This window comes from Lucilia sericata, unplaced genomic scaffold, assembly GCF_015586225.1.
Source record: "Lucilia sericata isolate MDLA Ls3-8-SP2 unplaced genomic scaffold, ASM1558622v1 Contig000368F_arrow, whole genome shotgun sequence".
Lineage (NCBI taxonomy): Eukaryota > Metazoa > Arthropoda > Insecta > Diptera > Calliphoridae > Lucilia > Lucilia sericata.
Genome location: NW_023994387.1, coordinates 124,480 through 142,068, shown reverse-complemented (window position 1 = coordinate 142,068; position 17,589 = coordinate 124,480). Strand labels below are relative to the sequence as shown.

General features: G+C 31.4%; 1 long non-coding RNA gene across 1 annotated transcript; it reads left to right on the top strand.

Moving 5' to 3' along the window:
• Window positions 1-15,704: 15,704 nt before the first annotated feature.
• On the top strand, window positions 15,705-16,048 carry LOC119604174. The gene is made up of 2 exons (XR_005231474.1): window positions 15,705-15,821; window positions 15,878-16,048. It is a non-coding gene; the product is annotated as an uncharacterized LOC119604174 (long non-coding RNA).
• Window positions 16,049-17,589: the final 1,541 nt, after the last annotated feature.

Sequence of the window (17,589 nt, the reverse complement as noted above, 5' to 3'; positions counted from 1 at the left end):
TAATGCCTTTAAAGATCCTAATTGAATTGTCTGACCTATAGGGAAGTGGTAGTATAGGATTTTAGGGAAAGAAGAGCCTCTCGACTGACATTATCGCAAAAATTTCAGCCAGAAAAACACCACAGTTTTTGGGAACACGGTGAGATATACCTACCCCAGTTTCTTCAAAGAAGACACCAGAACCAACACCGCAGTTCATTGTAGAACCATTTGTAAAGATTCTGGTGGTATATTCGCTCTTTGAAAACTCTATCAAAGGGGTATTATAGTCGGGTGATTGGTTCAAGATTGGAAGTAGTATGTTAAAGATCTTAGCGTGTCCATATGATAATGATCTCTAACTTCCGGATTAGTTAAGCCTCGCTGCGCTGTATAGATAGATATGGCCATTATATGCAAATCTATAGATAGAATGTGCAATATAGTGTTCAGAGCTTCTGAAGGACTAGTTCTTAGAGCACCTGTTATCCCAATGCATGCTGATCCAAAACAAATTTCTTCTTAGTTGAAGTCCATCATACAAGAGATCCGTATATAAGAGTAGAACGTACTATGGCTGTATACATCCATTTAACTATGTATGTTGGGACTAAGCCTCCATTTCATACCAAACATCTTACAACAGCGACCGTTGACTTCTTGACTCTGTGTTGGATGTTAAGTTTCCATGATAATTTGGAGTCTAGGATAATTTCTATTCCTGTTTTTTGTTTAAGTACTTACTAAGATCGCCTGCTTATAGGCAGTTAAGTAAGTAGTTTATTCAAAAATTAAGATTCCGCTCACCCGAGTCAAGAGTACTTCTCAAAAGATTAGGACTGGCCCAAAACTAATCCAAATATCTATATGAAAAAAATATGTACATACCCGGTAAAAACTTTCATTACCGTGTAAAGGATTAAAGTGCTAAAATTAACTTACACAACAGCATTTTAAGTCATTATTTTAACACGGTGATGTCATTGGGAGCAAGTAGTTACCACTAACGATTAAAAAGTAGTAATTGTAAATTGCATAAAGAAACGTATGCAGTTTCCACATCTTCACTGGCAAGATGTCTAATGAATTAGAAAGTATTTATATAACACATTATTAGTAAGGCCTTATTAGGCTACTTCTAAGTAATCCAGACGATATGTAGTTGTGATTGAAAAGTATGTTGATGGGTAAGTAATTACAATTGAAAGCCACTACTTAGTTTTTGCTGTTATTGCTAAAACAACCGGACCAACTTTTTAATATAGGTACTTATTTTTATTTTTATACCCTCCACCACCATCAGTGGTGATAGAGGGTATATATAACTTTGTCATTCCGTGTGTAACACCAAGAAATATTCATCTGAGACCCAACAAAGTATATATATTCTTGGTCCTTATGAAATTCTGAGTCGATTTAGCTATGTCCGTCTGTCTGTGTAAAACACGCTCACTGTAAAACGAAGCAATAGAGTTTACCCAAATTCACCTAAAATGTTCTTAATTTTCCTAAGTTGTTTGGTATTGGGCAAAATCGGTTCACACCGGGAAAAGTTATGCATCAAAATTTAAAACAACCTCGAAAAAAATAAGCATTTTTTACACATTCTGATGTAATTTTCTCGAAAACTATGCAAGGAAATTCCATGAAAATCACCATACATTCGTTTCTACACAAGAGCTTGATTTCTGCTGAAAACTGCCAGAATCGGTTCACAACTTCATATGCCTCCCATACAAAAGTACATATTCCCGGAAAATGGGTTTTTTGTTAATAACTTCCGTCAGAATGTTGATATCTTCACAAAATTTTACAAATTAAAATCTTATGTCAATAGAATTCATTCAGAGAAAACATTTTCAGGATCGGTCCATAATTGGTCATAGCTCCCATACAAGTTCCCCTCCCGAAAATCACTTAAACGCGCATAACTCATTACTGAATTAAGATATCCATATAAAATTTGGTTTAAGCATTGCCCATATGCATAGAAATATTACTGTGAAATTTTTTCCCGATCGGTCCATATTTGATCATAGCTCTCATACTTGGTCCCCTGCAGAAAATCACTTAGATGAACAATATTCATTACCAAATAATGATATAGATACAGAATTTTGAAATTTTGTCTTTATATACACAATTGGTAATAGCTCCCATACAAGCTCCTTTTACGAAAATCTCTTAAACGCACAGTACTCATTACCAAATAAAGCTATACTAAATTACGATATAGATACAAAATTTGACTGAAATATAGCTTTTATGTACAGAAATTTAGCTTAAAGAATTTTTTACGATCGGTGTATAATTGATCTTATTTCCCATACTATGAACTGCCCCTAAAAGCGCTTTAACCTTATTTAACTATTTGCATTATCAATTTGTGTAGAACAAAATTATATATATGTATGTATTTTTAAAATCCTTAAATCTTTCACACACATGCATATATGCAAATTATTAAATATTGTTAAGCACTATAAAAATATAAAAGAAAATGGCGTTTATAATGTTCAATAAATCTTGGAATTGTAATAGATCTAAGCTGTTTAAATCTTGGGATTTTTCTATTTAAGACATGAGAAGACTTATTTCTACAAATATTTGATCAATTAGAGAAGTATTAATATAAAAGTAGCTGGTGGAGGGTATTTAAGATTCGGCTCAGCCGAATATAGCACTCTAACTTGTTTATTTTTAGTTTTAAAATATCCCATAATGCCTAATATTTTCACTCTAAACCGCATATTAATTCTTGATAAATTAGATGATTATTATAATATTTAATTTGCTGGAGACACATGTATATAAATACAATTAGCGGGGGCATTTTGTTTACTGTTCTGAAAAGGAAACAATCAAAAGAAGTTCTTTTGTAAGATGAAGTTATTTCAAATATTTTTATCAACTTTTTGCATTATCGTCTTTGCTCTCCCGGCTCTCAGTGTAAGTCCTTATCGACAATAACTTATTGTAAGTCGCAATACATTATTTCATTGTTTTTACAGATGGTAATTAAAGGAAATAATATCACCAATAATACTGCTATGAAAACATCTGTAAGTCCTAATAGACAATAATTAACTTATAAGTCTGAAGGCATTATCTAATTGTTTTTGCAGTTGGTAATTGCTGGAAATCATATTATTGCCAATAATGAATATGGTTTTAAGAGATGAGTTCACTTTTTAGTATTTTTTTAAACATAAAAATATTAATAAATAAACTTAAATTCAATAAAATATGTAAAAAGTTTTTTTTTTTCCCATTTTTAAATTCTACAACAATTTTTCCGATTTACATGAGTAAGAGTTTAAGTTAAGAGAAAGAGTTTAAGTTTTGCATTTGAACTACATGCACCCACCAGGGGCACAATGAGGGGTCCGCAAAGTAGGACACCTCGATTATATATAAAACCTATCAATTATCTCTTATAGCTTAGGCGATATTTGCATTTGAAAATGAATTTTTCAACAATTTTACCCACTCTACTCCAGTTTTATGATAAGAATGGGGGCAGATATTTACCGATTTTCTCCATTTTTCTTTTGTTGAAATAAGAAGAAATATATATATATATATATATATATATATATATATATATATATATATATATATATATATATATATATATATATATATATATATATATATATATGTGTATATATATATGTGTATGTGCATTAGACTTACGAGGAGCGAGGAGCCACGCCCATATTAAGAAAATATTAAATCCGTATATTTTAGATAATACAACAGTAAGAGCCCTCAAATTTTGTCGGAGCAACTTAAGTGTCAATATAATTATTTAGGACAAAAAGTACGCGGACTAGCATTAGGGGCGTGGCACCTCCCATATAAATTAAATACAAAAATACGTTTATCTTGGAAACTATTACAGTTCGTATCTTCAAATTTTGTACGAATAACTTTAACATCTATCTAAACATTTTGGGTAATAAATTGGCGGACTACCCATGAGGGGAGCGGGACCTCCCATATTAATTAAAGACAAAAATTCGTTTATCTGGAAAACTAATGGAACTAAATTCTTCACATTTTGCACAAAGAACTTAAATATTCATCTGAACATTTTGGAGGAAAAAAAAGCGGGCTTTCTTCTGGGGGGTCTTAAGGCACCCATATGAAACAAGTAGAAAAATTAGTATATCTGAGAAACTATTAGAGCTAGAATCTTCAAATTTTACTTGAAGACTTTTGACATTCATCTGAACATTTAGAGTATAACGGGCGGACTTTCAAAGGGGAACTTTGCACCTCCCATATGAATTAAATATAAAATTTCGTTTATCTGGGAAACTAATAGAACTTGATTTATAAAATTTTGCACAAATTAGTTTAGTATTCATCTGAACATTTTGGACTTTCATGTGGGGGCTTCAAGCTCAAATAAAAAAATTCGTATATCTGAGAAACTATTAGAGCTAGAATCTTAAAATTTTACATGAAGAATTTTGAAATTCATGTGAACATTTAGAGCATAACGGGCGGACTTTCAATGGGTGGCTTGGCACAACATATATGAATTAAATACAAAATTCCGTGCATCTTGGATAGAAATTGGCCATAGATAGAAACTGACGAACTTGCAATAATTTGCTTGACATCTCTCATATGTAACATATTATAAATCTGGAAAACTATTGTAGTTAGAATCATCAAAATCGTTAAGTGGGATTTTTATTTCTACATATTCCTTTTAGGGTAGCAAAGCACACTGGGTATAGCTAGTATAATATAAATTATGAAGTGCAATATTAGCTTTTTTTGAGGTACTAAGCGTGTTTCTATTATTCACCGTTCTGGAGTTAGAGTTTCATATGTTAGCTTTTTGGCCAAAAATTTCTAGTATACAGTTACGAGGTCTAAAAATATCAAAATGTGGAAATATAATGGGTGAAACATGACTTTTTTATTTTTCAAACGACAAGAAATGTGTCAATTCTTCTACAGACTACACACACACTCGTGTAAAGAGTACTTCTTAGGAGATTAGAACTGGTTAAAATTATCCAATGATGCCTTAATATTTTTACTCTAAACCGCATTATAATTCTTGATAAATTTGATGATTATCATAATATTTAATTTGCTGGAGACCCGTGTATATAAATACAATTTGCAAGGGCATTTTGTTTACAGTTGTGGAAAGGAAACAATCACAAGAAGATGAAGTTATTTCAAATATTTTTTTCAACATTCTGCATTATCGTCTTTGCCCTGCCGGCTCTCAGTGTAAGTCCTTGACGACAATAATTTATTGTAAGTCTGAAAAAAAAATTATGTCATTGTGTAAGTCCTTTTAGACAATAATTTATTTATAAGTCTGAACATATTATTTTATTGTTTCTGCAGATGGTAATTAAAGGAAATAATGTTATTGGTAATACTGAATTTAAAGCTAAAGGATGAATTCACTCTTTAAAATGTTTATTAAATAACATAAAAATATTAATATGGTCGGTCATGGCCGACCATATGATACCCTACACCAATTACGAATATTAAATGTTATTCATTTTCAATAATAAAGAATTTATGTTGAATTTTTCCTTGGATCCAAATTTATTAAAGAAAAATTGATTTACTGAAAGAAACCCTAAAATTTGGTGGATGGATTTACGTATATGAGAGATAATAAGGGACGATTATTATGATTTTCTGCAAGGTCATTAAGGTTTGTATAAAACATAGTTGTGCGACATTTTGACGATACGGCCCGATAATTACGAAAATCGGCAGTATTACTTAGACTTATATAAAATTTAATTGTGCCCATTATTGTAGAAATATTAAAACATTTAACATATAATTATGAGCTCCAAAGTCCTTTGTGGAAAGGGGTTTTGGGTTTTTTTTGTATAAGGTTGTAGGCTGGCTAGGTGAAATAATGGACAGATTTTAATCATTTTCAACAGCCTTCGTCATTGGATCCAGGTAAGAGTATATGCTAAATTATAACAAATTAGCTTGAAAATTGAGAGCTGTAGCATGCATACAGGATTAACACGGACACAAGGACGGACATAGCTTTATCGAATCAGGATTTATATTTATATAAAGGTCGTCTGTACCGAAGTTCATCGTGATACTAGTGTTTATTTGTGAATAATGGACATTCAAGTCATTTTCTGAAGGGGACTTTGTATGGGGTCTAGGGTCAAATGAGGGCCGATCATTACGAAAATCGACAGTGTTATTTATATTTGTATCAAACTTAGTTGTGTCAATTTAGATAGTAGCATATTTGACTTAGTTATGAGCTAAAAGGCCAAATCAGAAGGTCTGTTTTTATGGGCGCTAGGGCAAAAATTGGGCCGATCCTTATAAAATTTATTGGACCTATTTCATTCCATTATCAATAGCGTCCATTCTTGGCCCAATTGAGGCCAAATTTCATCAAATTAACTTAAAAATGACGACCTGTAGCGTGCGGACAGGTTAACTGGTATACTTTAAGGTGTAGGATAAATATTTTTGGGTGTTCCGAACACCAGCACAAACGCATAATACCTTCCCCACTATAGTGTTGTAGGGTATAAAAAGCAGTTTGGGGAGGTAATTACCACATTTTCGATTACAACTACAAAAAGACATTTACTGTAAAAATTTCATAATTCTTAGGTTATGGATAAGCCCTTGTTAACTTTAGCATGACATTGTATGCCACCCTGTTGAAGCCATATTCATTGCATCGAAAATACCTTCTTTGCTCGGATTAACTTCTAATAGAGAGGTTATGTTGTATTTTCATATCAAATAGAAATATGTAAAAATATCATTCATTTATTTTTGGTATAGAAACCCTCGCATAAGCGCCATATTTTGGAAATGTGTTTAAGTGGGAAAAATTTTGACTCTTTTTACCCTACACCAATTTTGTGGGGAGAGTATATTGGATTTGTGCTGATGTTTGTAACGAATAGGGCTTTTGAGCTCATAATTATGTTAAGTGTTCTAGTATTTCAACAAAACTTGGCAACACTTAGTCTTACATAAGTCTAAATGATATTGGCGATTTTCCTAATGATTGGGCCTCATTTGACCCTAGCCCCCATACAAAGTCCCCTTCAAAAAATGACTTGAATGTCCACAATTCACTTATAAATACAAGTATCACGATAAAAGTATTATATAAATATATTTATATTATATAAATATAAATATAAATCCCGCCAATAAATTTTATAAGAATCGGCCCAATTTTTGTGATAGCCCCCATACAACCAGACCTTCCGATTTGGCCTTTTAGCTCATAACTACGTCAAATATACTACTATCTTTCTAAAAATCGGCACAACTAAGTTTGATATAAATATAAATAACACACAATAAATAACACCTTATTTGACCCTAGCCCCCATACAAAATCCCCTTCAGAAAATGACTTGAATGTCCATTATTCACAAATAAACACTAGTATCATGATGAAATTCGGTACAAAAGACTTGTATATAAACATACAACCTTATAAATAAACCCAAAACCCCTTCCCACAAAGGACTTTGGAGGTCATAATTATGTTAAATGTTTTAGTATCTCTACAATAATCGGTACAATTCAATTTTATATAAGTCTAAATAATACTGCCGATTTTCGTAATTATCGGGCCGTGTCATTGAAAAGTCGCACAGCAATGTTGTTATACACTCCACCACCATCAGTGGTGATAGAGGGTATATATAAGTTTGTCGTTCCGTAACACCAAGAAATATTCATCTAAGACCCAACAAAGCATAAATATTCTGGGTCCTTATGAAAGTCGATTTAGCTATGTCCGTCTGTCTGTCTGTCTGTCTGCCTAAAACACGCTCACGTTAAAACTAAGCAAAGGAAATCAACCAAATTCACCCAAAATATTTATTATTATCCTAAGCAGTTTGGTATTGAAAATCCAAAATCCAAAATCCATCGGTTCACAACGTAAAAAGTTATGAGTAAAAATTCCAGACTACCTCGAAAAAAATTACGTTTTTTTTCATAATTCTTTTGAAGTTTTCTCAGAAACTACCAAAGATATTTCAATGAATTTTGTCACGCATTATTTTTTCGGGGCAGTGATCAATTATGTTCAAAATCTTTACAATCGATCCAATATTACCCATAGCCCCCATACAAAGGTATATATTCCCGGAAATTAGTTTTTCGTTGATTACTCCCTCAAATATATCGCTATCAACACAAAATTTTGTACATGCAAATATAATATGAACAAAAATCATAACGTAGAGCTCAGTCGGTCCACAATTGGTCATAGCTCCCATATAAGGTCCTCTTCCGAAAATCACCTAAGCGCACATATTTTATTGATGAATAAAGTTATTGTGATAAAATTCGAGTTAAATATGTTTTGTGTACATAAAAATCACGGATCGGTCCATTATTGGTCATAGCTCCCATATAAGGCCCACTTCCGAAAATCATTTAAAAGCTCATATTTCATTGTCAAATAAAGATATCGTGATAAAATTCGACACAGATATGTTTAGTCTAAATATGAATCACTCTACGAAATTTTTTCCGGATAGGCCCATAATTGGTCATAGCTCCCATATAAGGTCATTGAATTCTAAAACTATTTGGGATAAAATTTGACAAAAATATGTTTTGTGTACATTCAAATCATTCCACCAAATTTTTTACGTATCGGTCCATTATTGGTCATAGCTCCCATATAAGGCCCACCTCCGAAAATCACTTAAAAACACATATTTCATTATCAAATAAAGCTATCTGGATAAAATTCGACACAAATATGTTTTGTCTTTATATGAGTCACTCTACGAAATTTTTTCCGGATAGGCTCATAATTGGTCATAGCTCCTATATAAGGTCCACTTCAAAAAAAATCACTTAAACAAATAAAGATATCTTGATAAAATTCGAGACAAAGATGTTTTGTGTAAGGTCATAGCTCCTATACATATAAAGCCCACTTCCGAAAATCACCTAAACGCACATATTTCATTAATTAATAAATCTATTGTAGTAAAATTCGACTTGATTTTTTTTGGCATATAAATCATTATACGAAATATTTTCCTAATCGGTCGAAATTGGTCACACCTCCCATATAAGGACCATTTCCGAAAATTACTCAAATGCACATAAATGTGTATTTTGTATATATTAATCATTCTACGGAATTTTTTTCTTCCGGATCGGTCCATAGGTTGTCTTAGCTCCCATATAAGGTATACTTCTGAAAATCACTTAATACCAATTAATTCTTAATTAAATGATTATATCCGGATAAAATTCAAAATGAGTAAGTTCTGTGTACAGATAAATTATTATATTGAAATGTTTTCAAAATGGCCTATTAATACACATTTTTCTCGACCTAATTAAAATTAGTTTGACATATGCATAAATGTTAGTACCCTCAATACGGAAAAAAAATTTGCCAAGTTATCTAAAAATTAGATAATTAAATGGGTTTTAATAAAAAGTAGCTTGCTGGTGGAGTTTAAGATTCGGCATAGCCGAATATAGCACTCTAACTTGTTTTTAAATTCAAAACAAATTCACTGATATTGAGAAAAATCATCTTAAAAAAATTTAAATCGAAAAAAAAAACTATTCACAGCTGATCAAAGCTAGCTACTATATACTAAGCGAGACAAAAAGTGATTTTTGTAACTGCCGACTACCGATATTTGTAATAACGTAAGTTAAACTATTTAAAATTGAGCAAAGATAATTTGTCTTTGATAAAAGGTTAGAAATTTGAAAATGAAAGGGAACCTTAGGTCCATAATCTCACTTTCGGGTTATTGTTTAAATATTCTACAGATTAAAATGACATTTGTATAATCAAAACTAACAAGAAATTTAAAAAATGGTAGTTACAGCATTAAGGCATTACAAGTTAAATAAAATTTGTCTATTTTTTTACATTGATTTTATTAATATAATCAATTACATATTTATTACAATAATTTAAATTATTATTTTCCTCCTTGTTGAAAATGACCGCTGTTATAAACGTCTTGTGTTAAGTGAAAAATATTTAAATAGAATAAGTTAGAGTACTACAATCGGCTATGTCGAATCTTAAATACCCTCCATTTGTAAGCTACTTTTTATGAAAACCCATCTTAATATTTTTAGATACGTTATTATACCCTCCACCACCATCAGTGATGATAGAGGGTATATATAAGTTTGTCATTCCGTGTGTAACACCTAGAAATATTCACCTGAGACCTAACAAAGTATATATATTCTTGATCCTTATGAAATTCTGAGTCGATTTAGCTATGTCCGTCTGTCCGTCTGTCTGTCTGTCTGTCTGGTTAAAACACGCTCACGTTAAAACTAAGCAAAAGAAATCAGCCAAATTCACTAAGAATATTCATTATTGTCCTAAGCAGTTTGGTATTGAAAATCAGCAAAATCGGTTCACAACGTAAAAAGTTATAAGTAAAAATTTCAGACTACCTCGAAAAAAATTACGGTTTTTTCATAATTCTTTTGAAGTTTTCTCGGAAACTACCAAAGATATTTCGATGTCACACATTATTTTTTCAGGGCAGTAATCAATTATGTTCAAAATCTTTACAATCGATTCAATATTTCCCATAGCCCCCATACAAAGGTATATATTCCCGGAAATTAGTTTATCGTTAATAACTCCCTCAAATATATCGGTATCAACACAAAATTTTGTACATGCGAATATAATATGAACAGAAATCATACTATCAACGCAGATCTCAGTCGGTCCACAATTGGTCATAGCTCTCATATAAGGTCCACTTCCGAAAATCACCTAAACGCACATATTTCAATGAATTATAAAGCTATTGGGATAAAATTCGACACAAATATGTTTTTTATACATACAAATCATTTTACAATTTTTTTTACGGATCGGTCCATTATTGGTCATAGCTCCCATATAAGGCCCACTTCCGAAAATCATTTAAAAGCTCATATATCATTGTCAAACAAAGCTATCTGGATAAAATTCGACACAAATATGTTTAGTCTAAATATGAATCACTCTACGAAATTTTTTCCGGATAGGCCAACAATTGGTCATAGCTCCCATATAAGGTCCACTTCCGAAAATCACTTAAACGCATATATTTCAATGAATTATAAAGCTATTGGGATAAAATTCGACACAAATATGTTTTTTATACATACAAATCATTTTACAATTTTTTTTACGGATCGGTCCATTATTGGTCATAGCTCCCATATAAGGCCCACTTCCGAAAATCACTTAAAAACACATATTTCATTGTCAAATAAAGCTATCGTGATAAAATTCGACATAAATAGATTTTGTCTAAATATGAATTACTCTACTAAATTTTTTCCGAATAGGCCTATAATTGGTCATAGCTCTCATATAAGGTCCACTTCCGAAAATCAATTAAACGAATATATTTCATTAAATTCTAAAGCTATAAGGATAAAATTCGACTTGAATATGTAATGTGTACATATAAATAATTCTACCACTTTTTCCAATAATGGACCGATCCGGGTCCATTGTTAAATAAAGTTATCTTGATAAAATTCGACACAAATATGTATTGTCTTTATATGAATCACTCTACGAAATTTTTTCCGGATAGACTCCCATAGAGGGTCCACATACGAAAATCACTTAAACGCATATATTTCTTTGAATAATAAGGCTATCGGGATGAAGTACGACTTGAATATGTTTTGTGAGCATATAAATCATTCTACCAAATTTTTTCCGGATTGATCCATATATTGTAGTAGCTCCTATATAAGGTCCACTTCAAAAAAATCACTTAAACGCACATATTTCATTATCAAATAAAGGTATCTTGATAAAATTCGACACAAATATGTTTTGTGTAAGGTCATAGCTCCTATACATATAAAGTCCACTTCCGAAAATCACCTAAACGCAAATATTTCATTAATTAATAAATCTATTGTAGTAATCATTATACTAAATCATTATACTAAATTTTTTCTTTATCGGTTGATAATTGGTCACAACTCCCATATAAGGTCCATTTCCGAAAATTACTCAAATGCACTTGATAATCAAAGTTATCGGGATAAAATTCGACATAAATGTTTATTTTGTATACATAAATCATTCTACGGATTTTTTTCTTCCGGATCGGTCCATAGGTTGTCTTAGCTCCCATATAAGGTATACTTCTGAAAATCACTTAATATCACTTAATTCGTAATTAAATGATTATATCCAGATAAAATTCAAAATGAGTATGTTCTGTGTACAGATATATCATTATATTAAAATGTTTTCAAACTGGCCTATTAATATACATACATATTTCTCGACATAATTAAAATTAGTTTGACATATGCATAAATGTTAGTACCCTCAATAAGGAAACAAAAATTTCGCCAAGTTATCTAAAAATTAGATAGTTAAATGGGTCTCAATGAAAAGTAGCTTGCTGGTGGAGGGTATTTAAGATTCGGCAGAGCCGAATATAGCACTCTAACTTGTTAATAAATCATTTAATTATTGCTCTATACTAATTTTGATCAAGTCCATAAGAAATTCATGAACCATTTATGGGAGATATGAACAATTATTGGCCAATCCAAACAAAATTTCTTTCTTCTAAAATATACTCATGCCAATTTTTATTGCGATATCTTTTTTTTCAATGAAATTTGGACGTTTAATTAATTTTTGAAAGTGGACCTTATATGGCAGACAAGTCCAATTATGGACTTACCGAGAAACAAATTTCGGAGTGATTTGTGTATACAAAAATTTATTTATACGGGATTTTATTTCGATATCTTTATATATATTAATGAAAAATGCGATTTTTGGTTGTGGATCTCATATTACTGATATGACCTATTATGGACCGATCCGGAAATCATGTACATATGTATACTCATATTATCATAAAAGATGGGGGATATATTGTTTTTGTCATCCCGTTTGTAACACATCGAAATATTGGTCATAGACCCACACATTCTGGGTCCTTATTAAATTCTAAGACTAGTTAGCCATGTCCGTCCGTCTGTCTGTTGATAGCACGATAGAGTGCGAACGAGAAGAGCTAAGGAGCAAAAATATTTATTGATGCAGTTTGTTTGCTATTGAAAATGGGCCATATCGGTCCATATTTTCGCATAGGCCCCATACAAGTTGCCCCCCGAAAAACAGTGTTATACTTATAGCTGGTTTGAAAACAACACTGTGTCAATGAAATTCCACATAAACAAGTTTTATATGTACCAAAATCTATCAACCAAATTTTATGAGAATCAGTCCATAACTGACTCTACCCCACATATAGCCCCTCCCCCCCCCCCCTCAGAAAACGACTTTAACTCTCATAACATGCTTCAAAATGATAGCAATGCAACGAAATTCGATATAAAGAATATTTAGGGGAACTAAAATCTCTCTGCCAAATTTTATGGAGATCGGCCCATAATTGACCCTACCCCCCATATAAGGCAACCCTCAGAAAACGACTTTAACGCTTACAACTTGAATTACTTTAAACTGAGAATTACTTTAAATTATTAAATTGTGGTAGCACAAACATCGGTATAGGTCCACTTTTCGAAATTCACCTCAAATTTAAGACACATGATTTGATGATGGGTATATAAGATTCGGCACAGCCGAATATAGCACTCTTACTAGTTTATACATATGTTGATGTGGAACTAATATTTCAATGTCCTACAAACATAAGCACAAACGTATTATACCCAGATTCATGCTGAAATTCTTATATTCGTACTATTTAAATAAATTTTACCACAAATGTGTATAAATACCAGTTAGTTTTATAGAACCACAAAATGACTAATGATTTTCTATATACGGCCGCCATGACCGGTGATTAGTGAGTGGTCTTTCTTAAAGAAAGAAATTTCCTATCATTGGATTTGTAAACCTGTTATGGGTTATATAATAATTTTCTGAAGGTGGGACCTTATATGAGGGATAAGGTCAATTAGGTTCCAATGCTCGCTATATATTACAATATCATTTCCGGGTACATAATAATAATTTAAGTAAAATTTTATCACGATTGAAGCCTAATTAACTTATTTAAGACTTTTTAAACTTTATAAGTATTCCAGGGGGTGAACCGATATGGCTAATTTTCAATATCAACAAGTGAGAGTGTTATATTCGGAACGCAAGGGTCGAATTTCATCGCTTTACTCGTACTTTTAAGACTGTAATGATCGTTTAAGTAATTTTTTGAAGGGGACCTTATATGAGGGGTTAAGGTCAATTATGGACCGATCAACATAAAGTTTGATAGAGAGATTTTGGCTCCATTGAAACTTATGTGGGTAGAATTTCATCACTATACTCGTATTTTTAAGCCAGTAATGAGCGTTAAAGTCATTTTCTGAAGGGACCTTATATGGGGGTAGGGTCTATTATGGACCGATAAACATAAAATTTGTTAGAGAGATTTTGGATCATTGCTATATTACATATTATTTTTAAGCCAGCAATGAGCGTTAAACTCATTTTTAGAAGGGAACTTTATATGGGGAAAGGGTTACCTATAGACCGATCAACATAAAACTTGATAGAGAGATTTTTTGCTCCATCGAAACTTATGTGTGTAGAATTTCATCACTATACTAGTATTTTTAAGCCAGTAATGAGCGTTAAAATTATTTTCTGAAGGGGACCTTATATGGGGGTATGGACCGATCCTCATAAAATTTGGTAGAAAGATTTTGAATTATATGCAACATATTTATGTCGAATTTCATCTCTATAGTCGTACTTTTAAAACAGATATACCCGTTAAAGCTGTTTTTCAGGAATCCACTTGTATGGGGGCTATCCGAAAACGTGGACCGATATTACCCATTTTCAATACCAAACAAACCTTATTTATAGAGAATATTTGTTGAAAATATCAGTCCTCTATCTCGTTGCGTTTAATAAGGACCCAGAATGTATATAATTTTGTGGATATAAAAAACTTATAAAAATCTAGAATAATATTAGAAAGTTCATCACTCTAGCTTTTCCCGTGTGGATGCTATCATTCTTTCAACAGACAGAATGACGGACAACGCACTTTGTGCTATTCCGAATTGCAGGGTTTTTCTAACCATAATGGATTATTAATAAGTTTCAGCATACAATTATTATTAGAAATGTATGATCTTGTGCAAATGTATAAAACCCAAGTAGCATGTAATATAATTGAAAGTATTTCGATATATTTTGTATCGGTTTGTTGTTCTTTCTTTCCAATTTGTGAAAAAAATATGAAATTATATCTATTTGTTGTTGTAGCCTTATACATTGTTGCCGGTGTAATGGGGGCTCCAGTAAGTATTTAATATTGTTTATTCATATACATACATCTCATTTATATTATATTTTCAGAAGCGATGCTTAGTAAACTCCGGTTATATTACCTGGATTGATTAAACCCTAAATAATGTTTAAATTTTCCAGAATTTTTAAAACTCAAACTAACTATTTTTGTAAATATGTATGTTAAAGGAAATGAATAAAAGTGCAATAAAAATAAATCCAAATTAGTTTTGTTAACTGTCACTCCGAACTGCAGGGTTAGGTAATCAAGTCGTTTGACTAATATGTATGTAAATGTCTGCTTTGCAAATATTATTAGAAATGCGTGTCTACTCCTATACAAATATTCTTGTATAAGAGTATAAAATACAAGCAGAATGTAAAATATTTTTAAGTATTCTAATATATATGCCGGGGTCTGTTAAGTTTTTCGATCGTCAATATTAATATGAAACTGTTTCTATTTGTACTTGTAGCTGGTTACATTGCTGCCGGTGTAATGGCTGATCCAGAAGTAAGTTTTAGATTAACTTATAATTAAATCTATGTTTAATAAATACATATTTTCAGGAACCCTGCTTCGTAAACTCTGGTTATGCTACTTTAAGAAAAAAAGACTTTCATTAATTTAGTGAATTGATTTAATGAAGCCGAAATATTCTTCAGATATGCAACCTCCTCATAATGATTTTAACTGAATGAAAACAAATCAAAATAAAAAATTTTAATAAATAAAATAAAGTTTATCAAACAACTTCGATTCTATAATGTATATACATATATTTTGGATCCTTATAGAAAACGGTATCGATTAAGCTATGTTAGTCTGTCTGTATGATGGATGAAATCAATTTTGTAAAGACCCAGATATCTGCGGGATAACAATGTTCAAAAATTCTACCAGAATTGCTTTCAAGATGTTTAAGTTTTTTCCTCAATCTAGATTAGTTTTTCAAAAACTATCGTAGCTAATTCAATAAATTTTTCCATAGACCTCCATACAAGTGTAGACATTCCCGGAAAGTGCATTAATTGTAAGTAACTCCCTCTGAAAAATCGATATGAACACAAAATTTCGCCTGTATAAATATAATATCAAGAGAAATCGTAATACCAACTGAAACTTGGATCGGTCCATTATTGACCAAAGTTATAGTTCTATGTAATAGTCGTTAGGCAAAGCCAATTTAGGTTTTCGAAATTTATTAAATGTAAATGGCTATAAATATTCACATTTTTATAAAAAATCTAGTATATAAGAGAAGGGTATTAAGATTCGGAAAACCGAATATAGCATACGAACTTATTTTAAATATATGTAGCTGTTCAGTTTAGATATACTATGTAAAGTTAGCTTATGGCTGCGATAGTGTAAGTGAAAAATTCGGGATGTATGTATCTGAATTCTTTTGTTAATATACGTATTTTTCGAAAAGGTTGTTCCACTGTTCTTCTTGATTGTGACCAGTATGTTAAGGTGACTCAGAAGGAAATTAATAGAAATATACTTGTTATGAAAAACCATTCGCAATAAATTGTGGATTTCTAGATTTATAAAATTATCGCATATTTGTGGTAAAATGTGGAAAGATCATATATGTATAATAAACCAGTCAAAGCTGAATATTGTATTAATAGACCCACAGAGCCTAAGACCTCCAACTAGAAGGAACACTATCAGCTAACCTAACGGGGTACCCAGAAAGAAAGTTTTTGATAGGACTTTGCGAACCTATTAACGCTGAGATTTATTAATCTATATATGCCAGCGATCAAAGCACACTATTTTAAACAATTTTGCTACGCTGAATACATAGCATAGGGGTCGTAAGTGAATAAAAATATTAGGAAAGGATTTTTCTGGTACCTTTTATTTTTTATGTAATATTGAACCTAGAAACATATAATATCCTATCTTTATGGAATGAAAATCTATAAGAGTGTATTTTTACTAGTACTTTTGCGTTCTTCATTTGGTACGTTTTTAATATTAAACCTAGAAACATGGAATTAAATGAATGAAAATGTATAAAAAAGGGACTATCTAGTACTTTTTATACCCACCATCAAAAAATATGGGGTATATTGATTTTGTGATTCCGTTTGTAACACATCGAAATATTGGTCATAGACCCACAAAAGTATATATATTCTGGGTCCTTATTAAATTCTAAGACGATCTAGCAATGTCCGTCCGTCTGTCTGTTGAAAGCACGATAGAGTCCGAACGGAATGAGCTAGAGGAAATTTTCAACAAATATTCTCTATAGATAAGGTTTGCT